At 40.6% G+C, this 26,540-nt stretch overlaps 1 long non-coding RNA gene across 3 annotated transcripts in view; it reads right to left on the reverse strand.

Moving 5' to 3' along the window:
- LOC308611540 overlaps nt 1–25,631 on the reverse strand; it is a 68,657-nt gene extending 43,026 nt beyond the window's left edge. For 2 of the 3 annotated variants that reach the window (XR_014014957.1, XR_014014959.1), the window contains exons 1-3: nt 25,545–25,631; nt 19,343–19,454; nt 15,235–15,346 (exon numbers count right to left, since the gene is read on the reverse strand). This is a non-coding gene — a long non-coding RNA (uncharacterized lncRNA). The remainder of the gene's footprint in view (nt 1–15,234; nt 15,347–19,342; nt 19,455–25,544) is intronic. The other variant, XR_014014958.1, reaches the window with a different exon arrangement.
- Nucleotides 25,632–26,540: the final 909 nt, after the last annotated feature.

The raw sequence follows: 26,540 nt of genomic DNA on the forward strand, positions 1-26,540 counted from the left end.
TTATAGATTTGTTAGAAAGACTAAATAAAATCATAGTACTAAGATTATTTGTGAAATCATGTTTACAGCATGTTAGAAGATGTCTTAGCCTAGTCTCCTAGAAAACAGGATAAGAGCAAGCCGTGGGCTAACACTTCATAGGGAGTGCTGTCCCAGGAAAGCAGAGGAGGAAGGAAAAGCAAAAAGGTCACAGCCATTATTTTGTAATAACTTTCAATGGAGTATCATCTATAAGAACATTGAATCACTATTTGTACACCTGAAACTAGTATAATATTGGAAATCAACTATACTTCAATTAAAAAGAAAGAAACAAAAGAAAAGCAGAAAGGTCTGTTGTTCAGTAATCAAGAATAGGAATACTGCAACCCTCTTTGCCCCATCAGGTGTTCAGGTTACAATCAGAAAATACTAGCCTACAGTTTTGCATTTAAATTATCTACTCAATTATACTATTTAAAAAATAAAGCTATACTCTCCTGCTTCCCCCCAAATTCTTCCTATAAATAGAAAATATAAAACCTTTTACTCTTAAAGACCATTTGGGGGGTTTGTTTTAGTATAGTCTTATGCCCCGATGATAGTCATGTGGACATGAAAGTATATTTGCTGAAATTAGTTGCCTGATTTGACAGGCAAAACTTGAGAAATGCAAACATGCAAACACGATTGCAAACACATAATGCAAAATGTCTTATACAAATGGCCCCAATCAAGGCAAAGTCCTGTTAATAAAACAGATTTTGGAAAAGGCTAAGACGTAAAACATCTGAAGAGGCTAACTGCCCTGGGTTCACCATGAATATTAGTCTTATTTAACCTGTAAAAGATAACCAGAAGGAAATATATCAAAAGGCCTGCTCTGTGTTCCATCATTTTTTTCACCCAGACATTTTGCAATTTTCACTTCTCACTTCCAGGCTCTGTGCCTATTTTTAGACATTCAATAACACCTAGTATAAGCCACTGCATGTTAGGCATGAATTAATGAACAGTAATATCTAGGTTGCTGGCAACATATTGTGGCAGGGAGTCAGGCGAGATGGGTGGTAGAGAGAAGGAGTGTTTCATGCAGAAGCTTACACCAGGGAGCTGAGTAAAGGAACAATCTCTTTACGTGCTCTTACCAGTCAGGAGAAGAAAGCTCCTCCTGCCTAGGGGGCTTCGAACATTCCACCCATCATCAGCACCTGGAGAGGCAGCCATCTCAGCAGAATGACAATGGACGCCCTTGAGAGCGCACAGAGGGAACTCAATCAGGCCAGGAGACCACGGTGAGCACGGCTGTTCCCGTGGGTTGGCAGAGGCAACAGTCAGAAATAAGAGGTAAAAAGTGGACATCTCAGACAAAACCAAATAAGACAAAAGCAATGGAGAGCATGCAGAAGAGAATCCAGTCTGAACAAGCATAGAGAATTCCCTTAGACACATGAATTTACAGTGGTCCTAGCTTCTTTCAGGAGGAACCTGAGGTGAACATAAAAATTCACTAAAACCCCTTACACAATAGTGTATATAAATATGACTGTAAACTACTATGTATTTGGTTTTCTTTAGAATGTGAGTCCAGTCATTCTCCATATTTTGCCTTCTTTGGAGTCCCAAGTTAAAATGAATGAATGAATGAATCCTATAGTTCTTACCATATATACGTGTCTGGATTAGGTTTTTAATTGCTGGCTTTTATCAAGACTCTGGTTGCCAAGATGGTCAAAATCAAATAAGAATTCTTTTCAGATCTATGTGCAACTATATTACATATATTTATAGTGGGTATCTGCTATTTTGTTTGACTAGAACCCCTCCCTCCTTCCAAGAAAGAAACTCCCTTCTTGGAACTGCTCCTTTCCACACTCTAAACATATGGTTCAAGAAGTTCTTAGATGACCCCATACCACTGACACAATTGATTTGAGCAGGCTGGGGCCCCTGCCTAAACTCAGGACAATCAGCACCTTCCCTAAGATTTTTCTATCTGGAATTAAGAAATAAAGTCAGGGCCCCTTTCGTGCTCTAGCCGACAACTGTGAAACTCAAGATCTATTGTACAATACACTGAGACAGAATGACGTGGACGACCAGGAGAAGCAGAAACGAAGGCAGAGGGAGAGAATCCTGGTAGCACTTTGGCTCCCAGTTTTATCGTTTTGTATTAAATTTTTTACTGCTTCCTTGTCTTTCCCATAGATTGACTTTTTTTTTTTTTTTTGCGGTACGCGGGCCTCTCACTGTTGTGGACTCTCCTGCTGCGGAGCACAGGCTCTCGACGCGCAGGCTCAGCGGCCATGGCTCATGGGCCCAGCCGCTCCGTGGCATGTGGGATCTTCCCGGACCAGGGCACGAACCAGCATTCCCTGCATCGGCAGGCGGACTCTCAACCACTGCACCACCAGGGAATCCCCATAGATTGACTTCTAATCCTGCCTTTGGTTAATTAAAATATCCCAATATCCTCCCAATAAACCCTCCCTTTTTCCTAGACAAGTTCAGTTTGGATTTCGGTTGCTAGCAACCAAGGGGATCCTGAGTAGTAAAACAATGTGGTATTGTTTGACTATAGTAAACAATACTAAACTAAACTATAGTATAGTATTATTGTCTTACTCCACAAAGGATGAACATGAAAATGTATAATAGCTAAAGGACTAGGTGGTGATTCCCAGTCACACACCTTTCTTCTCACTAACCTTGATAAGTGGCTTGCCAAGCTTAATCTCAAGAATTAGGCTGATATCAAAGTGAAAAAAAACCTTCACATTGTTATACCACACTAATGAAAGGGCAATTGCTGTGGGAGTTAGCAGGAAACAGTAAGGATCTTCAGAGGTCTTCTTTCTTTCGTTCTTTTTATATTATTATATTTTTAAAAATCCTTTGCTTCTGAACCCTTTGCTCCACAGGCAGTGCAGCTGGGAAGCCATGGGTGGTCCCCTCCTCACTCCCCAGGATGGCCAGAGATGACTCACCTCTTGGTCAGTGCCCCTAACTAAGCAGGGTCCGAGGCTGGGAGAAATCATAGGAGTTACTTTTACAAAACAAAGGTTTTTCTGCGTGCTGTGCAGAGACAATCTAGGACTGGCTGGCTGGAGCTGGGGCATCTGAAACAACTGTAGCAGAAGGGCAACAGCGTGGAAAACCCCTCTGCTGGGCCCCTTCCTGCCTCCTACCACCAAGCCCACATTCAGAGGAGAACAGAGACACTAGTGCCCATCTGGCCCAGAACAGCATTTGCACCCTTTGAATCTTCCCTTGGGGACAGATTTGGGAAGCAGAAAGGTTTTGTTTGTTTGCTTGGTGGTTGCCGTTGTTGTTTTTCGGAACCCTTAAGACAACACAGCACCACAGTGACAACCCTCACCGTGTCAGTGACTGGGCGGTGAAACGGACAGAGCACCACCCAAGGTGAGCAAAGACTAACGAAGACTCGATCTGCTCAGCAACCCCCAGACCGGCTCCTAACATAGAGACAACCACACGGTGAATGGGTCTGTGGGATGAGCGCCACCAAGCAGGGCAGGCACCCCCCTACCCCCTGCTGATGCCCACGCAGCAAACTATTATTTTTAAAAAGAAAATCTGAAATCTTCACCACCTCCCCAGTCCAATCACACTTACCCCACCTCCCCCTCACAATCTACACAATAGTCCCTCCCTCACTGTTGGCGGCGAGGAAGTGTAAAAGCACTGCAGTTCAGTGATTGTTCCCCGTTCTTTCTCCTTTCTGGTGGGCATTAGCGGCAGTGTGAAGACTGGCCTGAGGTTAGCCAAATGAAATCTAGAGGGTTAGATTTTTAGCTAGTGTGTGCGTGTGTGTGTGTGTGTGTGTGTGTGTGTGTGTGGTCCTTAACAAACACACATTAAGAATCATGGAAAGGGACTTCCCTGGTGGCACAGTGGTTAAGAATCCGCCTGCCAATGCAGGGGACATAGGTTCGAGCTCTGGTCCGGGAAGATCCTACATGCCGCGGAGCAACTAAACCTATGCACCACAACTACTGAAGCCCGCATGCCTAGAGCCTGTGCTCTGCAACAAGAGAAGCCACTGCAATGAGAAGCGTGCACACCACAATGAAGAGTAGCCCCCGCTCGCTGCAACTAGAGAAAGCCCGCATGCAGCAACGAAGATCCAACACAGCCAAAAAAAAAAAAAAAGAAAGAAAGAATCAAGGAAAGAAATGCCCAGAAAGAACCCCTTCACAAGTGGGCCCGCTCTTCCGCCCCTTGGCAGAAAGCATCATGCCCAGAGAGCACGGCCGCGTTTAAGGTTACACAAGCTAGGCTAATATTTCAGCATGTCATTGAGTTAGTAGAGTGAGTACTATGACTTTTTTTTAATCGTTAAAAATATTTTTGCTGAGTATGAAAATCAGTGAAGGTGTTTTACTACTTGAGTTGTAGTCAGACCTACTGTTTATTACTTTTCACCATTTTTAATCCCTTAATCAAAGATTTCACAGCCTTTTGGCAGAATGCTGTGAGATATTTCACAAATGGGCTTCTGGATATGTTAACTGTGACTTTTAAAGGCTGGAATTTATAGTCAGCTGTATACTGTTCTCTTTAAAGCAGTCTCCTGAGGAGACAACAGTAATGCTGAGAAGAGCATGTGCTTTAGCATGAACCAGATCTGCGTTTGAATTCTCGCTTTAAGACGTGTTGTCTTATCTGATAATTAACCTCTCAGCCTGTGCTTTCATCCATAAAACAAGGTTACTAACGCCTACCTTTCAGGGCTGTTGAGAGATTAAAATAAGATAGTTGATGCGAAGTACTGATATAACTTTGGAAATACATAAAGGCTAAATAAATACTCTAAAGCTTGCCTTTAGAGCTGGCAATGCTTTTAAAAATATCTCAGTGGTTACAACCTTGGTTTTCCGGATTTTTGAAACTGCCAAAATTTATTTAAATTTCTACTCAATTCCAAGTCAATCCCCATGGGAACGGTGAACAAGCTGGGGCAATACCAGTTTTGGTCAGACACAAAGTTGGCCTCCTGTGGAATGAGGCTGCTTTGGTTGTATTACTTGAAAATTGGTTCTGAAGAAATTGCCAAAGAGAATTTCTCAAAGTGGTGGCATGGCCTTCCATGGTGATCGTTAGCTTCTACTTCAAGCCTACACAGCTTCATCGGCCACTGTCCCTCTATCCCACCTAGAGTCTCAGATGCACAGTCACAGTCTCAACCAAGGCCACTTGGCTTACCACCATCTGGAGGTCTAACATTTCTGGTGTCACATTTACAAGGGCTGGACTCCTGAACTGGCCCTGCAATCACTCTGCTGACAACCAGGTCAGGTACCCAAGAAGGATAAATGTTACCTTCTTAAGAAGCTGCTCTTACCTTCCTTCCAATATTGACCCAGTTTCAACTAGACTCTTCCCAACTCCCAGTCCTGAGAAGTTAACTTGCTGAGCCCTCTCTGCTCTCCCTGATCTGCCTCATGCATGCCAATTTTCCTGCCATTTGAAACAGGTCCTGCTATATAGAAGGGAGAATCCCTGCATGGAAAGTTAGTCAAGTTCTTTTTTTGTAAGCAATAGAATCAAACTTTGGCTGGTTTCAATAGAGAAGTGTTTCTTAAAGGATACTGAGATTTGACAGGGGGCCAGAGAAGGCTGGACAACCAGGCTCAAGAAATGGGAAAGAATAAGACATTGGCCAAGACCAGAGCCAAAAATCATGCCAGCGTCCTCCTGGTGAGGACACTGCTGCCACCACCACTGAATGCTGGACCTCATGGCTTGAATTACTACCTCAGCACTGAATATCAGATGCTGACTTGCTCAAAGTGGCTGTCCCTATATCCCCCAGAAGGAGTCTCCACTGTGCCTGCTTCTTTGTGTAAATGGCTTCAGCCTGAAAGTCTGAAGGGGGCTAATTTGACTGGTTAATCCCAGGTTACATGCTGATGGCTTAGCTTCGAGGGAGCCCGAGAAGGTATCTACCTTTTTCAGTTTTTACCCCAGGATATCTCCACTATAGGTGTGTGGTAACACATTATCCACGATAATTAAATATCCATGATAAGTAATTACCCATGTGGTGTCTGCTTTGAAGAGGACATCCCTTCTAATGCAGTAAGCTTTAGCACATTGGGATTGTTAAACTTTGAAACACCATCCTGGAAAGCCTTAAAAGAGGTTATACCTTTAGTCTCAGAAATTTCACTTCTAAGCCTCTATAATGAGCATATAATGTGAAACAGACTAAGATTTCTTCAAAAATCAGAAATAGATAAATATAATACCAGGAAGGTAGCCATGCTCACAATTGGTGGAAGATATACAAGTGTTTGCTATTTTTTCATTTCTACTTTCTGTGTTTTTCAGATTATTATTACAAATGGGATGTACTGACTATATTTCTTATATATAGTTAAGAGTAATCTTTAAAATATGTTTCATTTCCTTATGGTCATTTGGTACAACAGTGTATCGATTAAGTTAGCTTATTCTAGATTTTGAAAGACTAAGAGCCACACAGTCAAATGCAGTTATAACTGCAGCCACACAGTTATACAAGTCACCTTATGAACAATTGTGGGTATTTCAGTATGGGCTGGGTATTAGATGATATTAGGAGATTATCTGGGAAGATATATGCTAAGGTCACAATGTCTACAACTTAATTTTAAAAGATGAGCAAAAATTATGTAAAGGAAATATGGCAAAATATTAAGGAGAGACGCATGTGAAATATTAAAAAGATTGAGAATAATCAGAGAGAAAAAGGAAAAGGATGACAAAAAGGATGCAAATATTAACCAGAAGAAACACAGTATAGCTGTATTAGTATCCAAGTAGTGTCTGAAGCAGAAAGCATCCCTAGAGACAAAGAGGGACACTTCATTCTGAGAAAAAGGTTACGTTCACAAGACAGAACAATTCTAAATTTTGTATGCACCTAATAACTTTGCCTCCAAAAAATATCTATCAAAAACTGAAGAAGGAAATGCATTTATACTTTTAGTGAGAGATTTTAACACTTTTTAAAAAAGATTTATTTTTGGCTGTGTTGGGTCTTTGTTGCTGAGCACGGGCTTTCTCTATTTGTGGTGAGTGGGGGCTACTCTTCACTGCAGTGTGCAGGCTTCTCATTGCGGTGGCTTCTCTTGTTGTGGAGCATGGGCTCTAGGCACGCGGGCTTCAGTAGCTGTGGCACGTGGGCTCAGTAGTTGTGGCACACGGGCTCTAGAGCACAGGCTCTATAGTTGTGGTGCACGGGGTTAGTTGCTCTGTGGCATGTGGGCTCTTCCTGGACCAGGGTTCGAACCCGTGTCCCCTGCATTGGCAGGCAGATTCTTAACCACTGTGCCACCAGGGAAGTCCCTTTAACGTAAATTTTAACCCTTGGGAAATAATAGGGTAAGCAAACAGGCAAGCAAAAAAAAAGCAAATCAGCAAATACACATGATTCGAACAAGATTAACACACCGTGTAACTGATATACAAGGAACATTCCTACCAACAGCTACTGAAAACATTTCCTTCTTTAAGTGCACTTGGAGCACTTACAAAACTGACAAATGCTGGACAGCAAAGCAAGTCTCAGCTGCTTTTACAAGACTGAAATCTCACAGAATATGTTCCCTGGACATGGCAGAATTATGCTAAAACATTAATATGAATAGAAATGTAGATACCACTAGCAACAAGTTAACTAAAAAGTTCACAAGTGGCTTCCCTGGTGGCCCAGTGGTTGAGAGTCCGCCTGCCGATTCAGGGGACACGGGTTCTTGCCCTGGTCCAGGAGGATCCCACGTGCCGCAGAGCGGCTGGGCCCGTGAGCCATGGCCGCTGAGCCTGCGCGTCCGGAGCCTGTGCTCTGCAATGGGAGAGGCCGCAGCAGTGAGAGGCCTGTGTACCGCAAAAAAAAAAAAAAAATCACAAATATTTGGAAATTAAGAAATAAAACTCTAAATATCTTGTGATACAAAGAAGAAATCAGAAAAGAAGCTAGAAAATACCTTAAACTGAATAATAAAGAATAAGTCATCTCCTCTAAGATGTTTTATGCTATACTAGTTTGCTAAACCAAAGATAGTCAGTTTTTGTTTAAAATAGTAATATTTTTCTTATCCAAAAAAGAGCTATACATGACCAGGTAAAAAATATCAAGGTCAACACAAAGAAACACCAATTCTAACTGCTTCAAAAAACAAGGGCCAATCTTTGGCTGAGTCTTTAATTTGCCCAGTGCTACACAATGTTAGGAAGAGAATTAGTCCAGCTGAAAGGTCCGGATGCATTTTTAATATGCACCTGATGGTGTTAATTCAGATTCATTAAACAGTACTTCTCTCTGTTAGAGCAAAGAGCAAGAAATAACTAAAGCCTTCTGGCTGAGTGACAACACACGACAGTACAGGAAATGTCACCCAACGCAGATAAAATACGACAGATGAGGAGCTGTAAGTGTGAAATAGACTCAAAAGAGTTTTAAACTAAACATTTCAGTAACGGACACCATACGGAAAGAGTCCCTTGGTCAGGAATTTAGAAAAGAGACATTTGGTGTCTGTTCCAGGCTGCACATTTTCAGCAAAAGAAGTCTGTTCTACAATCAGAATTCCTAATTTGAGCTCCCCCACTGATTACGCTGTGTCCTTGGGCGAAGCATTAAGCGCAGCTGATCTTCGTGAAAGAGGGCATATATCAAACATAATAATGAGCGTGGATGTGCTTTGTAAACTGTAAAGGGCTGCACAAATGTTAATGATTACTGTGTCATAGCACTGTCTCAGCTGAACTTTTACTGATGTCACTGCATGAGCACAAACACTCTTGGAAGGTTTTTGAAGTAACCACTTAGAAACTGAATATTCTGTACTATACCACTTCCTGTCCCTTTTCAAATTCTCTCTCCCTTCTTTGCAAATTACTGATGTAATAACAATAACAGTGGTGGTGAATTGAGCATATAATAATGCGGCAGGCTCTGTGCTATGTACTTTACACATGTTATTATTAATCTCCAACACTTACAATAACCCTTCAAGGTAGAGATTTTCTAAATTTCTCAGATAAGGACACCTGGCACACAGAATTGGTGGCATTTAAGCCTGGGGTGGGGGTGAGAAGGGTGGCCTGGGGATGAGGGGTGGTATAAAAAAGTCCCCCTTTAAAAAAAATACCAGGGAGTGGAGTGGAGGGACAAGCATGCATATTTCAAGAAGGTTCCTGGAGTGATTCTGTCTTCTCTGGTCTTCTGTGGAGAGCTAAACTACTAGGCTAATTAATCTGGTCAAGCTGCTAGAGAGAATAGAATCTGTACTCAAATCCAGGCCTCTGCTAGCAAACTCATGCTTTTTTCCACTATATTCAATGTATTATATAAATTTAAATTTATTTCTAGTTCTTCATCATTAGTAATAGATGATCTTTGTAGAAAACTTCAAATATATATAACTTTGTAGCACAACTTCACCTATAAAATATTTTTGCCAAGAACTTTTAACATGAATCTAATCAAACATCTAGACTTACAGATTACAACAAATACACAGAATACAGAAATAAGTTACATGACGCCGTAAGGAAACAATCAGACAAATCTAGAACTTTGTATGTTCTGTAAGACAATGAGCCTGCACTTTTCAAAAAGTGAATGTCATTAAAAAAGAAAAAGTGGGGGAACAGTTCTATATTAAAAGAGACAGAGGAATAAAAACCAAATTAATGTGTGAACCTTGATTGGTGAACCAGGATTTGATGAAGAGGGCAATAAAAGACATTCTTGGGATAATTAAAGAAATCTGAATATGGAATAGACATTATATAATTCTATAGGATTGGTGCTAATTTGGGGGTGGGTCACCTAAGTTAGGTGTGATAATGGTATTATGGTTACTTGTGAGAGTGTACTGATTCTTGGAGATGTACGTTCAGTTACTTAGAGGCGAAACATGGTGTCTGCACTTTTAAATGGTTCAGAAAAACGTGTGTGTGTGTATACACATATATATATATAAATATGGGTGTGTATATATATACATATGGGTGTATACACACACACACACAGAGAATAAAAGATGTTAACAGTTGGTAAATCTAGGAGATATAGATGTTCAAGTTACTGTTCCTTCTGGTTCTCTATATGTTTGACATTTTTTAGGGGAAAAAAAAGAAATAGATAAAAAGACTATTAGCTTCATGAATGCTGGACTGAAACATTCTTGTTCACTCTTGCCTGGCTCATGGAAGATGAGCTCACTGAAGTTCACCAAGCTGAACTTCTTGCTCACTCCGTAGTGCCTGGCTCATGGAAGGTGCTATAAATAACTGCTGAAAGAAGAAACAAGTCAGGGAAGGAAGGAAAGAAGGGAAAGAGATGGGGAGGGAAGAAAAGAGGGAGAGAGGGGGGAAGAAAGAAGGCCATCCCTCCTGCCATCACCTGGGCACCCCCAGCATGAATGTGATGGTATATATCTTCCAGGAATTTTTTCACCACAAGGATAAATCCATTTTTTAAAAGTGCTGCATTTGTAGAATTACCAGGTTTTAGAACCAAAAGCACCCTGGAGACCATCCACATCCTAATAACAGCTGAAGAAACTGAAGCCCAAAAGCAAAGTGGCTAAGGTCACCCAGTGAGTCAGTGACTGAGGGGGTAGTAGCTGTCCCATGACCAAGGCTCCTCCCTTCACACTAAGCTGTCTTGCTCCCATCTTTGGCAAAACTCTAAATCTACCTATTACATTTCAATGTAACCCCTATAAAGAGCCATACTTAGTTACTCACAGGCTTTCATTTTACTGAAAGTGAAGTTTTGCCCAGAACAGCAGTTTTGAGAACTTGTCAAACTTGTGGAAGTACAATTCCTTAAAGGACCAAAAAGTAAAAGTAAATACTGATGTCATGCACTGTGCTAGGAGCTTCCATTATTGTATTTAGTTCTCCCAATAGCCCCGTGAAGTAGGCATTATATTTTACAGACAAAGTCTATTGCCTATAACCTGCGTCTTATGGCTAAAAGGTAACTTCAAGGTAGAAAAAGGAAGAGAAAGGAGAGAAAGAATAACAAACAACTGGATACATCCATGAACGCTGTGAGCATTTAAAACTGTTTCTTGATGAAACAGAATAATTATGCATATAGTCTTATGATGATGAAATTAATAAAAAGAGAAGAAAACTCACATGTTCAATAAGAAACTGGCTTAGTAAAGTGACAAATCCAGTGATAAATTATTTGATAGAAAAAAAAAGAACACTAATTAGAATATAGGTATCCACAAGTTAAATTTTTTTAATAGGTAAGCATATATATGCACTATAATTTATTAGATAAAAGATACTAATGCTAATGCAATTCATTTTAGGCTCAGTAATAACATGTGTTTCATTCATTACGTTTAGTATTTCCTTTAAAAAAATAAAACCCAAAACTCCCCTCTTACAAAATGAGCAAAAAAATGACAATAAAAAGTGAAAGGAATGAATGGTAAAGTCTAAAATTTAAGAAAATAATCCACAAAAGTTGAAGTAATGCTTGCTTCAAGAACAATTTAGCATTTACCAGTAGTGAGTTATACTTGAACAGAACTGCATTTGATCTGAGATGTTTAAATGAGCAATATTTTAAATCTAGTTTGTAAGGACTTTCCCGGCCTCTCTGTCCTCTTTTAATCATATCAGGATGTTAGAAGCAATCAGAAGTGTTAACATTCAACTTATATGTTAATACTATTTTTTCCTCTTAAAACCTTGGAGAAATATTATTTCTATCAAGAAAAATAAACTAGACAATTGAAGACAAAGCTCCGTTTCATGTGAAAAACGAAAGAGATGCAGGAATTTTGAACTGGCTTGTGAGAGCATTCAGAAATTACTCCAGTTTTAAGTTTTGCAGAGATAAAGGTTAAAAATTTAAAAAGTAAAGTACTTAGGCAAGAGTTTGCCAGCTGTTAAATATTATACTGTAATAGAACTACAGGTTTGAGTAGAACCCTACATTGATGAAAACAGTCCTCTTTCAAATGATTTATGATGTCTATGTAGTGATTTATACTAGATCTTACCATTTTTCTTTTAAGCATATACATTTTAACTGAAGAAATGAAAAACTTTATCATAGTAAAAGATGATTTCTTAAGAATGGAAAAGGAAATAGTCTTTGATAGTCTATCAATTAGCAAAAATCTTCCAGGAGTTTTAAGAATATACTTGAAAAAATTATCTGATGTATTTATTAGAAATCATACCTCCTTATGGATGAAAGTATCATTTTAACATGCTAACCAGTGACTAAAGTGTTTGATGACCTGATTTTTCTACCTAAATATTCACTTACATGCTCAATTTATAGAGCTCTAGAATCAGGACGGGTATTTGTCTTCAGAGCATGAAAGGCTGTGTATCAACCAGGGACATCTTTACTTAGAGACGGCCTATTGTGTACCTGATACGACATTAGGATAACCTTCGCCACTAGCACCTGATTTTCCACCATTAGATGAAGCAACTTTATGTAGGGAAGAAAGTTTGGACCAAGCATCAGAAGACCTGGGTTTTAGGCTTAAGTCTGCCAGTAACGATCACGGCAATACTGGTTATCCCAGGATGGCCTCAGTCTGCTTATCTGCAAGAATCTGCAAGGTTAGGTGGCTGGACTACATCAGTGTTTGTTGAACTTGTTTTAAAATCCACAGATCCCTTCCTTCAAACAAGACTCCCACAGTACCTGTCACATCAAACTGATAACAAGGAAGCGACTCTGGCTGAAGAGGATTGGGAGGTCGAGAGTGGATCTGTCCACAGAATATCCAGAACCCCCAGGAAAGTTCCATAAAGCATCTTGGTGGCTCCCCCAAGCACAATGTTAAAACCATTAGTTTAGTTTTACTTTAACACAAAAGTCATTAATAGACCACCCTCTGCTAAAGAAGGATAATAAAATAATTTTGCTTTGTCTGCCCAGTGTTTATTTATTTATTTTAATTTAAATATCATTAGGTGGGCTCGCACCCTCCAGTTTAGCCCAGTCTGTACCACTCTGTTGCTGACATCACTGGGCTTTTCACACACACATTCACGCTAACTCTTAGGGGGCTGAGGGGGGCTGAGTCTGTGACCCTGTGATCTAAAGTCTCCTTCACCAGTAACATTCTGTGATTAATATTGTTGTTTAACTGAGCATTGCTTTCTAACTGGTTTCCTTTTTTAAAATGCAAACATTTCTAAGAAGGGTAATGCAATCATTCCTAAACAATTTTAAGGTGAATGAATTTATCAGAATTTCCTCTCTAACTAGAGATACTGAAAATCACAGTTACAGTAGGGACTCATGGGACAGGTTACTGAAAGGTAAGAGAAAAAGGGAGGGGCAGGCACAAAAGATAAATTTGATTAGCTTACCAAAATTCACCTGCGGGGGGCTTCCCTGGTGGCGCAGTGGTTGAGAGTCTGCCTGCCGATGCAGGGGAAGCGGGTTCGTGCCCCGGTCCGGGAGGATCCCACATGCCACGGAGAGGCTAGGCCCGTGAGCCATGGCCACTGAGCCTGTGCGTCCGGGGCCTGTGCTCCGCAACGGGAGAGGCCACAGCGGTGAGAGGCCCACGTACCGCAAAAAAAAAAAAAAAAAAAAAAAAAAATTCACCTGGGGGCTCATTGGAGAAATGGTTAATTCCAGGGAGGGGGCAGAGGGAATACAAGATGAGCCAGTTGCTACAGAAACTAAGGTAGTGCTTCAAAGCATCATGGAAACATGTCAAAAAGACAAACAGATTGAAGGGGCTGTCACTGGCCAAATTTGAGAAAATTTAAGCATCAAAATTAAAAAGGACAGAAATAGATTATAACCCACTGAATAACCTAAGAATCCATGAGTTCAGACTTAAATAAGCAAAAAAAGTAAATGGAGAGAAGGAAAGCTCTTCCTTACAGCAAAATGCCAACTAATAAATCTAGAAGGAATGATGGAGTTAGAGCATCATCAATCAGTGCAAAGTAGTCAGAAAAAATTTTATAAACAGGATATTGACACAGTCTCAAAAGATTTCCCCACAAAACACTTGTAATTTACAAAGAGAAAAGCTATAACTTTACAGTGGAGTAAGCACCTGAACCAAGTGATCAAAGTTAACATCACAAATGGACACTGGGTACCCCTGATATGGTACACTGACAAGGACAGGACCTCACCTCAATGGTATCTCCACCAAAAATACATAACCCAAGTCTAAACATGAGGACATCCTAGTCAAACCCAGAATGAAGAGTCTTCCCCCCACCCCCCAAAAAAAGAAAGACAAAGCAAAAAAAATGGAGTATTGATCTGCCCTCTTTAAAAGATGTCAAGTTAAGACAAAGGCTCAGAAACTTTTCCAGATTAAAGGAAACAAAGCAGATATTACAACTCAGTACAATGCACAATCCTGGATTACATCTCCTGGTCTGGGGAATAAATCAGCTTACAACTAATTATTGGGACATCATTGGGACAATTGAGAAAATCTGAATTTAAATTTGGACTGTGGTTTATATCATTAAAATACCTGATTTTGATAAAACCATGGTTATTAAAAAGAATGTTATTCTTAGGAAAATAACAAAATATTTCAGGGTAAAGGGGTACAACGTCTTCAACTTACTCTCAAATGGGTCAGGAAAGAAAGAGAGTGTGCAATATAGACAGATTCATAGAAAGAGAGGTAGTAAATGGGGCAAGATATAAATATGAATCTCAGTAAAGGGGATTTCTTGTACAATTCTTGAAACTTTTATAGATATTTGAAATTATGTCAAAATAAAAAGTTGCCAAAATGCTAAAAGGAAAAGTTTTCGGGGACTGACTTGACCATCTACAATTCCCTAAACCCCGACTTGAGTGACTGATCAGGACCAAGTAGCAAGTACAGGATTTAAAATGTATCACCTGCCAAACAAAATGGTATTTGACAGATGAGGTAAAGCTGATGCTAACAGAAATACTGGTGATACAGGAAATATTTAAGGTGAGAACTTCTCTGAAGGTAAAAGTTCTGTACTAACTTTTTAGACCCAAGTTTCCTTGACAAGAGAGGGAATAATCGTTCCTGAAACATCATTCTGGAATGGGTAGGAACAAACCCAATATGTTTCCTTTTGGCCTTCTAGTTTAAAGTTAACACTTTAATAATTTCTTTGAGTCTCCAGTTGGTTGCTCTCAGGCTACAGATGGACCACCACCGATATGTAATTAAAGGAGAATAACAAATAGTTAGAATATGGATCACACAGGTGCTGACTTACAAATGCAAACGCTGTAGCAGAAGATTAAGCTCCCAGGAGGCTGGAGGTGTGCGTCTCTGCTTATTGCCATCAAAATTCATTAATGGTCAAAGTAACACTGAGATCAATATTCCTGCAGTCATGGGAATGAGAAAAAATGATTAGCACCAAAATAAGATATAAAGACAGTCTCAAAATCTTTCTCCTTACATAATTAAGAAACCAGTCATTGTCATGAATTTTAAAACTGAGATTTTCTTAGCTGTTCCATGTTCAAGAGGTTGCACAGCTTAAAGGACCTTGAAAAGAACTGCTGTTCCCCTAGATAATATCATACACCAAAAGAGAGAGACAGTGAGGTCGTTTTGGTTTTTTTTCTTCATTTTAGTGGTACAGAAATGGAAGGAAGGATGCTGGGATATGGTAAACACCACAGAAGGCAATGCAGCATGTGATGGTTTCACAAGAAGTTCAATCCTGAAATATGCTTGAAGAAGACATACAAGTGAGCCTTTAGTAAGATCTGGGTCTAAACCACTGGTTCCAATGCAGATTCCTGGGCCCCTGTAGAGGGGGTCATATTCACTGGGACTGTGTTTGGAACCAGGGATTCTGCATTTTTAACAAGTATTGCAGGGACCAGTCACTGAGAAACATTAAGAGCAGCAACCGTTACTGTTTTTATGAAACTAATTACTATAATATAATACTTACTGTGTTAGAGTAGTAAATACACCTTACAGTAAGTTAAACAGTGTACAAGAAATGATACAGAGAAGCTTATGATGATCCCTACCCAACCCTAATTCCACCTCTTGTGAACACTGTTTTAAAGATTTTTGCTTTTAGCTCTTCTGGTTGCAAACACCCCCCTGATTTGCCCTAATTTTAAAAAGTAAATACCGCTCTTTTACAATATACTCATGTTGTAGAGAAATTAGAATAATGAATATTTGAAATAGTGTAATTGCCCTATTAGGTAAGTACCAATTTCTGTGAAATTTGAAATAGTTTAACTCTTGCCAAGAGTAATAAAGAATTGCATAATTTAGGGCTTCCCTGGTGGCACAGTGCTTGAGAGTCCACCTGCCGATGCAGGGGACAAGGGTTCATGCCCCAGTCCAGGAAGACCCCACATGCCGCGGAGCAGCTGGGCCCGTGAGCCATGGCCACTGAGCCTGCACGTCCGGAGCCTGTGCTCCGCAATGGGAGAGGCCACAACAGTGAGAGGCCCGTGTACCACCAAAAAAAAAAAAAAAAAAAAAAAAGAATTGCATAATTTAAAGCTAGTAGGCAGTGTGTATGGCAACTGAGTTTACGTGTGTGGCTATGTGGCATGCCACTCTAGCCAGTAATCAGAAATACTGTGGAGCTTGTAATTACACACTCTTTGATAATGGAAATTTGGATATGCCGAGTTTGGTGACTGGCTCCTGTCCTCCTGGAGCCAGTTCACATTGGTCATTTCATGAACTCTGCACTAAGTGGGTCCCACACATTACACGACTGAATTTTTTGGACCTCAATTATGAAGTTACAGCAGAGTTCTACTTGCATCTGCCATCATTTAACAGGAGCTTGTTAACATGCTGTTATTTAAATGCACAGGAACATCTAGAAGTGATTCAAGTGACTTTTGTATTATTTTAATTTTTAGAGTTATAATATTAAAATAGTTTTTCTCCTATAACAAGGTCATCTAAGCTTTCATCCAGTGGAGGCAAAACCCTAATTCTGAGAATATACTCTTGGGGAACAGAAATTAGATATAATAAAATACCATAAAGAGGCCACGTGGCCATATACCATGCTATTAATTTTGGAGAGAGTACTCTGTGAAATGTTAGAGATAATTCTGAGAAAAACTTAAAAAGCATTAAAGCAGATAGGGCTTTAAGTTTGCAAGTATAATCTTATAACAGGGCATGGCTAATGGAATGGGAAAAAATGTCATGGCTGCAAGATCATCAACACCATAATGTGTCCTTAAGCTATAGAGATTGTTGATACCTGTGCTCTGAGATTGTGCCCACGACCTTCAACGTATGCCTATGAAAAATCACTCATGAATTATACATTCTTTGAATATGTGATTCCTCTTTTCAATTTCTTGGTTATGGATGGCCTCCAGTTACAAAAGATAAGCATTTAGCTCATTTATGTTATCTTCTTCTTCCTCCCAACTCTTCCCAGTTTGGGGTAGTTATATCATTATTTTTAAGTTTTGTTGTGGTTACCCTTGTAACTTTAAATATTATGTTATGCCTCAATTTCTCATTCTGAAAACCTGAGTATCTTGACTTCTCATTATAGAAGTTGAGGGTGTCAGTGACACTATTCTTCTCTTCGTATTTCCTTCATTTTGCACTTCCCACCTTCGGTCAGCTATACTTTCATATTATGAAGATTAATGTTTGCCTCTTTTTTCTGCAACATAGCCAAGATCTTCCTTACTCTGTCCATTGACTGCAAGAGTTTAAAGCCAAAGTACTTACATTATTAAGACTACATCAACATCGTGCACTGCCAAGCTAAGGAGAATGTTAGGATTGCCACTTCCTTTTCTATGAGGGCACTGTCATAACTCCTCACCTACTCAAAGGATAATGTTTTAACACCATGTACTAGTTTTTCTCTAACAGTCTATATATTATTGAAAATCCTACATATTCTTCTTCTTCAAAATTGGACCATAACATTCTCAGTTAGCTTTTTGTTTTTTTCTGGAGTTCTTAATTGCCTGTCATTTTTATTGTCTAAATGTATACTTTATCATAACACTCAAGTCTTTTCTGTTTTTTGTTTCTTTTTATTTTTTGTTCCCTCAATCACACCATGAGCTGCAAGGAGTTCTCTCCTGCCCAAGAGTCCTTACCTTTGGAACTCTTCATTCTCCTGCTCTAAACTGGAAGACTTTGTATTATACTCTACTTCTGTTTCCAATATTAGGACCCTCGCCTTCTTCTTTCTTGGATAATATCCTCATTCTGCTGGAATACATATTCAAGTAACTTCTTAAGAAAGGAGTCTGGGAAGTAAACTTTCCAAGTGCTGGTTTATGTGAAATGCCTATATTCTACTCTTTGAATGATAGGCTGGCTGAATATAGAAATTATTTTTAAATTCAATTTCCCCCAGAATTGAAAGGACCACTCTATTATCTTCTAGCAGCCAGAGAGGTTAATGAGAATTTGGCTGCTCAATTTTCATTCCTCTGTAGGTGGCCTAATTTTTCCCTCTGGAAACTTTTACAAATTTTATTTATTCTTAGAGTTTTAAATTTTTACAGTGTTGTATCCAAGTGGCTTATTTTCCCCATCTACTGTACTTGGCCCTCAGTGGGCTTTTTTTTTTTTTTTTTTTTTTTGTGGTACATGGGCCTCTCACTGCTGTGGCCTCTCCCGTTGCGGAGCACCGGTTCCGGACGCACAGGCTCAGTGGCCATGGCTCACGGGCCCAGCCGCTCCACGGCATGTGGGATCTTCCCGGACCGGGGCACGATCCCGCGTCCCCTGCATCGGCAGGCGGACTCTCAACCACTGCACCACCAGGGAAGCCCTCAGTGGGCTCTTTTAATGTAAACATGTATGTCCTTTCCTGGGAAATTTTCTTATATAATTTCTCTAGAAATTTCCCTTTTGCCATTTTCTCTGTTCTCCTTTCCTGGATCCCATAATATTTAGCTGCTGGATTTCTTAGATTGGTTTTTATATCTCCTCTTTTCTCTCATACTTCCCCTCTGTAGTAGAGAATGTTATTTTTATCTCAACATCTTCTTTACCTCTGTCATCTTCTTTGTCCACATCAACTGATTAAAATAACAATAACTATTACTAATAAGTATGTCAACCTAGAGCAGAATCTTTGTTTTTATCACGCTGAGTGCCTCATCCAGAGTCGTGCCCACCCAATTGTTGATCTAGGTAGCATCCTCTTGGAGAGTTGATGCTGAAAATGTCAGGGGATGGAATAAAAAAAGAAAAGAAAACAAACAAAAAAACCTTACTGAAGTTCAACTGTAGGTACTGCTTTCCCCTCTTGCATCAGGCTCATCATCCTCTCTTGGTAAAATTAAATTGGTCTGGCATAATTTGTACTTCACAAAATCATGTTGATTACTACCCAGTACCTTATGCTCTTTTAGATGGTTGCAAATTGATTGTTTGATGATTTGTTCTTGTATCTTCCCAGGTATCCAAGATAAGCTGAAGAGTCTATAATTACTACAGTTGTGCTTTTCTCTGTTGAAAAAAAAAAAAACAACGATACTCCATCTGAAGATTCTACTTGTCAGGACCTTCTCCTGTCCAACCTTCCTTTTCTAAAATAAAGGCTGGTGGTCCTGCAACTACAGTTGCCAATTCCTTAAGCACCGTTGGATGTGAGTAATCAGGCCCTGCTGATTTGAATGTACTGAGCTTTCTGAAGTGCTCTTCAATCACTTCTTTCCCTTTGTTTGCCTTTGTATCTCCAATAAGATAGCACTTAATCTGGTTTAGTTTCCTTATCATTGCTGATTAAAAGGAAGAAAAAACAGCTAAAAACACAGTGAAAGCCTTTGCTATTATTTTTTAATAGATTTTGTTTAGCAGTACTTGTTAATAGTTTTGTTAATAGTTTAGTCGTTGTATTTGCATCCTATAAATTCTTTCCGGTGTTCTTCCTTCCTTCCACCCCTCCCTCCCTGCTTCCTTCTTTCCCTCCCTTCCTTGCTGTTTCCTTCCTTCCTATCTCCCTCTCCTGCCCCCAACTCTCTCTTTTTCTTAAAATTTTTATAGAGGGTGAGGTGAGAAGGGAGGAAAAACGAAAGAGGCGAAGAGCTCCATATAACTTCATGACAGAGATATTTATTAATCATCAAATATCCATGTGCTCCCCCAAATTTTCCAGCCTCCTTATAGTTGGGGCAAGAGGCATAGGACTAGTTCTGGCTAATAGGTACTTAAGAGCCATGAGTTCCCCTTGTCCTCTTTCCTCCTACCCAGGTGAGCTGGGAGCCACATGTTCCAGATGGTGCACCAACAAAATGCAAGTGGCCTGAGTCATCACTTTGGTAACCGAGACCCCTGAGTCATCATTGGAAGGCAACAGTCCTAGAGAGCCATAAGTCGCCCAGAGGCCCATGTGTTAAGCTGCTAAGATTTAGGGGTTTATTTTTGCAGCACCATCTATCTTATCTTCACTAATACAGTACCAATTTCTGGACCAGTCAGATTAGGTTTTGCCAAGGGAACAAATTAACCCTGAAATCTAAGTGGCTTAACATAACAAAGGCTTAATTCTTACTTGTGGTATGTGGTAGCTAGTCTCCAAAGAGGGCTCCCAGTGACTCTTACCTCCTGGTAGTCACACCCTTGTCTAGTCACCTCCCAGTCTGTCTCTGTGCTGATCCCATGACTCACTTTAACCAAGAAAATGGAGCAGAAGCCTTAGGAAATCTTGACAGCCTCTGCAATTGAAGTCACTCATGATATAGGAAGTCTGACTGCCACTGCCACTGCCAAAGAGAGGCCACGCGCAGATGGCTGGAGAATGAGACTCCATGTGGAGGAGCACTTAGGTGCCAGACCTCAGCAAAGAGGCCATCCTCAGTTCAATCCCAGTCAAACTTTCCAAGGTCTCCAGCCCCAGCCACCATTTTGACTACAACCACATGAGACCCTAAGTGAGAAGAGCAGAAGAAATGCCCAGTGGAGCCTAACCAACACACAGAAATGGGAGATAAAACAATAAATTGTTGTCTTAAGCCATTCTGTATGGGATGGCTTGCTGGGCATCGCTCACTGAAGCATGGTACACATCCAGTGTTGGTGTAAAGGGGTTGAGCTCCACACAGACATTCATGGAACCATGTTGATACAGGTTCTCCCATCTTGTATCTGCACCACTGGTAACATGTGACCTCCTTTATTGGAGTGGTGCAGTGGCAAGGAAAGAGAGGGCTGCTGGTTGCATACCAACTTTTAAATGCTTCCATCTCTGTCCCCAGGCCACTGGTCAGTGAGAAATGTGGGGGAGTAAATGGAGAGTCAATGGGCATTAAATGTCTCTGCTGCAGATCTTGCCACCTGAAATTTGTCTTTTATTCCCCCTAGGTTTTTTTAAATTTATTTATTTATTTTATTTTTGACTGCATTGGGTCTTCGTTGCTATGCATAGGCTTTCTCTAGTTGTGGCGAGTGGGGGCTACTCTTCGTTGTGGTGCGTGGGCTTCTCATAACAGTGGCTTCTCTTATTGCGGAGCATGGGCTCTAGGCACACGGGCTTCAGCAGTTGGGGCCCGTGGGCTCTAGAGCACAGGCTCAGTAGTTGTGGCGCACAGGCTTAGCTGCTCCGCAGCATGTGGGATCTTCTTGGACCTGGGCTCGAACACATGTCCCCTGCATTGGCAGGAGGATACTTAACCACTGCGCCACCAGGGAAGCCCCTCCCCCTAGTATTTTTTAAAATTAATTTTCATTGGAGTATAGTTGATTTACAATGTTGTTAGTTTCTGCTGTACAGCAAAGTGAATCAGTTATACACAGATATATATCCACTTTTTAGATTCTTTTCCCATATAGGTCATTACAGAGTATTGAGTAGAGTTCCCTGTGCTATACAGTAAGTTCTTATTATCCCCGTAGTATTATAACAAGGTTTATCCAGGAGTCATCCAACTGGCTTTCCCATAATTGTAATCAGTGGTGTGCAGGACTGGCTCATACAGCTCAGAAGAGCCAACTGAACATGTCTCCTCCCAATTCTGCATTCGGTGATGCCATGTTAGGAGCATGAAATCAGCTATGGTGGAAATATTTACATCACAGAAATCGGCAAATGCTGTAAGTCAAGACCCTCCTACTCCCAGCCTTGGATAAGCTGGTTGTTAAATATTTACCAGACCACTAGTTGTACAAAATCCAAAATATACCTATTATTCAGGCTGGCCCTATATTCATGCATATTCACTTATTATAGGTAGAATTTTGAAAACTTGCCATCAATGGTCTTATCTTTTTATTCCACATATCAAACAACAGGCTGAACCCATAAATTGAAGAATTTTGTACAAACCTGAGTAAACTTTATTGATAATAAAAAGATGACAATTTGAAGTTTTCTATATGTAATCAGAATGTGCATATTTTTATAGTTAACTTCATTCTAGGACAGTACTGGAAATGCTGTTATAAAGTAAGTATAGAACATACCTATTTTCAGTTAGCATCAACAAGGATTTTATCATTCCAGTAATTATTGCATCTAATAACACTATCTTAGGTACTGATTTATTCTGGAAGCTTCAGTATCTTTTAGAGTTTATAAAAGACTAAAATCTTTTCTTTTAAGCCTTGCTGAAAGAGTTAATTCAGCTCCCCGTTCCAGGTCACCAACTCTTCCTTTCCTAGCCTTCACCCTCTACACACACAAAGAAAGGCCATCAATAAGGTTCAAGCTTCTATTATGGGATATGAAGCAGTAACATTTGAAATAGCACCTTGGAGGCCCGAAGGAGTTAACACATCTTTCAGCAGTGCCTACTTTACAGCTCTCGAGTATTTTGCACCCTGAAAACCTGATTATTTATTAAAAGTATGAGTAGAGTACAGTTGGAGAAAAAAGCTCATTCACCAAGCAAGAAAGGATATGCTTGCAAATGACATTTGAAAATAAGATGACGAGAAACTTTTTGCTACAAACAACAAGGGATTTGAACTTAATCCACATCTAATTCTATGGCAAAATTAAGGACAAGATGGTTCCAGAATCAGGGAGACAAGTCAACTTTAAAATACTGTTTCCTGGGCAGAACCCAGTGAGACCATCTATGGATAAATTCAATGTTCACTAATTCAGAAGAAAAAGAAAGAATTCTCACTGTATGCAGAAACCAGGATATTTTCCATCATAACACTGATAATCTTATGGGAACTCTGATACCTTTTTGAGCTTTTGGGATTATTCCGTATGTTAATCAAGGTTCTTTTGTTTACAAGTATGACTGATTCTATTTTCTAAAGATGTCCACATTAATATACATCACATGTTCTTCTCACAATGTGATGGTAACATTCCTGCATTGAGAGGCAGTGGCCCTTTGAGCCTGGGTGGATCTTTGTAACTTCCTCCACAAATAGGATGAAGTGGAAATAACACCTCATGACTTTGGAAGCTAGGTCATAAAAGGTGATGTGGCTTCCACCTGGCCCTCTCTCCCTGAGAACTGTACCTTTGGAGCCCTGAGCCTCCAGGGGAAAATCCATCTACCTTGAAGCCACCATGATAAAGAAACCATAGATGGACAGAGAGATTTCCACATAGCTCCAGCTCTTCCAATCCCCAGCTGCTTGAGTCTTCCCAGGCCAGGCATACGTAAGAGTTTAGACAATTTCAGCTCCTGGCCTTCAAACTACCCCAGCTGAAACCAAGTTGTAGTGGAAACAAGCTGTCCATGCTAAGCCTTGCTCAGAGTGCAGATTTTTAAGCAAAATAAGTGTTCTTATTTTAAGCCACTCAATTTTGGGGTGGTTTTTGTTACACAGCCATTGTAGCTGGAACAGCACGTAACAGAAGCCCCTCAAGTTAGCATTATCAAAAGAGTAGAGGTTATAGGATAAAGGTTCAAGAGTAGCCAACGGCACCCCAGAAGAAGAGGCACAGCTGGGTCTCAGGGCGGTTTGAATAGGAACTAAATTAGAAAACCAGCAGAGGCCAATCAGCTACTTTGCTCCAGTGCTGTCTCTTTTTCTCCTTCTGTCCTCTTCTCCAGTATCTTACTTCAGGGCCCTCATCTGTCTCCCTGCACATCTGCTTCCTTCTCCCTGCAGTCAGGTGTTCTGTGCTTCTGCTGCCTATGGTGCACTAACACAGCTCTTGAGTTGTATGTCCTTGGTTTAAGAGACCAGCCCATGCTAACCAGCATCCTTTCATTGCAGTGATAAATTCCTGGGAGAGAGGATCCAATTGGCTGGCCTTGAGTCCGGTGTCTGCTTCCAGTCCCCTCAGTCAACACGGGGAAGGACCACATGTCACCAACATGGCTGCTACTCCCAATCCCCAACCTCCTGGGAGAATTCTTAGAAGGGGGGCTCAGAGGCTTCTACACATAACAATAGACCTTATATAATTCTTGAGTATTAGAAGGCATTTTGGATGTTTTTAGCTGTACATAAAACTCTACCATGGACTCCCCTTTAATTTGCTTGTCGTTTGTTTACAAACCTGCTTAGGTAGGTGGATACAACCTCCTCCCCACTCCCATCCCATCCTCAAGATCTGAAAGGGTGCTTCTGGATCTCTACAACAAAGGAAGTGGATCAGGTTGATGTGACCTCAAGGAGGCTGAACTCAATAATGAACCTTTTTTATTTCATTTTTATTTTTTGAGGCCCAATTTGTAATGTGAACTTGACTCCTTACTTTACTACCTTTTAGCTGTTAGGGCCTCTGAGCAACTGGGCCAATTAGAGATCACAGAGGCAGTCAGGGAAACTGAGGACTCTTGATGAACTTTGATAATTTCTCCCCTATTAAACATCTCCCTTTGCCAACTAACCTATGGGGTTATAAATAAGGATAGAGGTTGCCCCTGAGGGAAGGAGAGATTGCTTGGAACAGGGCCTGGCCCACAGGAAACAATGTTAACTATTATTATCATTACTACTATTATTATCAGTGCTCTTAGACTATTTCAAAATCAAAGGAAAAAGCATCTCTACTTCTGCCTTTTACTATTCCATTCACTCCAACAGAACCCACTGCAATTAAGCATACATTGGTTGAATGCCTCTATGTGTCAGATCCAGGCAGAGCAAACACTGAAGGTATATTTCTGGCTGTTCCAGGTCCCCCACTGCAGAGACCTACACCCGTGGGAGGATTTCTAGGCTGGCCACATCCCTGAAAGGTTCTGTGATTCATTTCTTCCCTGGGTCACTGCTGGAGCTGTTCAAAGTTTTATACATTTCTGTCCTGAGCCATTGCGAACCGAGGGAAATCCTCTGGCTGGGTTTCCTTATGTGGAACCTGGCCAGGGGGAGGTGAAGCAGGACGGATTTGCTCTGTGTTTGTGTTTTGCTGCAGTGGTTGTGTTATGTTTTGTTTCACCCCGGCACCAGTCGACTTTACCTAAACAGAAACACCCTGTGTAGTCTTTTGTAACACCAGTATTATTTTAAGGAAACACAAGGAGGCGGGACAAAAGAAAATGGCCATTAATCAGAACTCCGGTCCCATGCAGTGCTCTCTCCAACAAGATGCCTTTAGAACCATCCAGGTTGAACACTTGTCTAGAGGTCATTTGTAACCAAGGCGCTCAGCAGTGGACAGGACCAAAAATGATTAGTTACCTCCTTCGGGACTCATGGTCACTGTCATCTCCAGTAACTCCTGTTCTGCAGCTCACTTCTGGCACTGCATCAACAGATGAGCCAGGAACACCCTGAAATGAAATTGGTGAAAAACGTAAGGGAAACATTGCTTCTAATTAGGCAAGTCTAATGCTCTAATGATTGTGAAAACCAAGAATGAAAACAAAACAAAACAACCAAGACCCTGAAGCAGTGTTTTTGCATTTATTTCTTCCCTCCCTTCCTGAATAAGCAGCTTCCTGAGACCACCTTGATATGTGCTCCTCTTCCCCTTCAGATACAGAACTGGGTGCTTTTTGCAGCTTGCTTTCTCTCCTGTCCTTACCCAGGCGGGTGCACAGCTAGGGAAGGGGGCAATGAGAGCTGGGGGAAGGAGGGCTGCAGCTCGGCAGTGAGCAGTGGATTCACCATCCCCCTTCCCGCTCCACTGCAGCTGTGGCATGTCGGGGGTGAAGAATCTTACCCACTTGGTTACTTCCAGGCAGGGTCATCAAGTGCTTTAAGGAAATGGACTCCCAGCCAAAATGCGTGGGTTTGAATCTTGGCTCAGCTACTTACCTTGTAGTTTGACCCCTCTGTTGCCTCAGCTTTCCCAACTATAAAATGGGGATAATAATACTAATTACTTCTTAGACTTGTGGTGAGACTAAATGAGTTAGTACCTGTAAAACACTCAAAACACAGTCTAGCACGTATTAACCAGCAAGTAAATGTTAGCTATTACTATTATCACCTTGGAATATCTCCAAATCATAATTATGACACAAAATCATTATATTATATTGTCTCCAAGCTGCATACCGTGAAACCAGCAATATGCAAACATCAGCTAGGCCTTTTGCTATTTTATTTATTTTATTTTTTAAAATTAATTAATTAATTAATTAATTAATTAATTAATTAATTAATTAATTTATGGCTGCGCTGGGTCTTCGTTGCTGAGTGCGGGCTTTCTCTAGTTGCGGCGAGCGGGGG

Source organism: Mesoplodon bidens, assembly GCF_964165515.1.
Source record: "Mesoplodon bidens genome assembly, contig: HAP1_SCAFFOLD_231, whole genome shotgun sequence".
NCBI classification, from domain to species: domain Eukaryota; kingdom Metazoa; phylum Chordata; class Mammalia; order Artiodactyla; family Ziphiidae; genus Mesoplodon; species Mesoplodon bidens.